Raw genomic sequence first — 840 nt, 5'->3', positions numbered from 1 at the left:
TGATATTTATGTTTATAACAAATTGATATCATAAACTTATACGTAAAAATATATATTCATGTGATATGTATGTAGATATGAATGTTTAGAATATTTAGGTTTTATGTTCATGTAAATACATAAGAATTGCGTCGTTTGTATGTAAATGGCCCAAACAAACAATCAGTAGTGGCTTGAGAGTTGACAATTGGGGTCCATAGGTGTTAAAATAGCCAACAATGACGAAGTTGGCTCATCATGGGTGAGATGAAGGTTCTTGCTTCATGTGGTCTAATTGAAATTCATCTAAATCAAATATAATAAAAATAAACTAAAAATATAAATTCAAATATATTAAAGTTTTTATTATATTTGTTTTATTTGTTTTTCTTTTATTATATTTGTTTTTCTTTTGACCAAATAATCTTGTAAAAATAATATATTAATAAATTACAATATAATGGGAGCGGATACTTCGCCATATCCTTTAACTTCATATTTTATACGCTCCCACTCCGTGTCGATGCTGCTGTTTTACACATACGAAGCCGGCGACTTGCACCATCCGGCTATTACCTTACCATAGACAACAATGCAATAGCAGGACACGTGTAAAAAAGCTATCACTCGCTTATCCATTCGAATTACCAAATACATTTATCCTCTCGTAAATCCACATTCTTTTAAATATTTTCTTGGGAAGCAAGTAGGGCTGCAAAACGGCTCGTTGCTCGAAAATAGCTTGTATTATGTTCGGTATTAAGATTTTGTTCGGCTCGTTCGCTAAATTAACGAGGCAAACACGAATAGTACGAACAAAAATTTATTTGTAAGCTAATTTTGACACGAAATATTGCTAAT

Source organism: Phalaenopsis equestris, unplaced genomic scaffold, assembly GCF_001263595.1.
Source record: "Phalaenopsis equestris unplaced genomic scaffold, ASM126359v1 Scaffold000092, whole genome shotgun sequence".
Classification (NCBI taxonomy): domain Eukaryota; kingdom Viridiplantae; phylum Streptophyta; class Magnoliopsida; order Asparagales; family Orchidaceae; genus Phalaenopsis; species Phalaenopsis equestris.
This window is presented reverse-complemented; position numbering follows the sequence as displayed.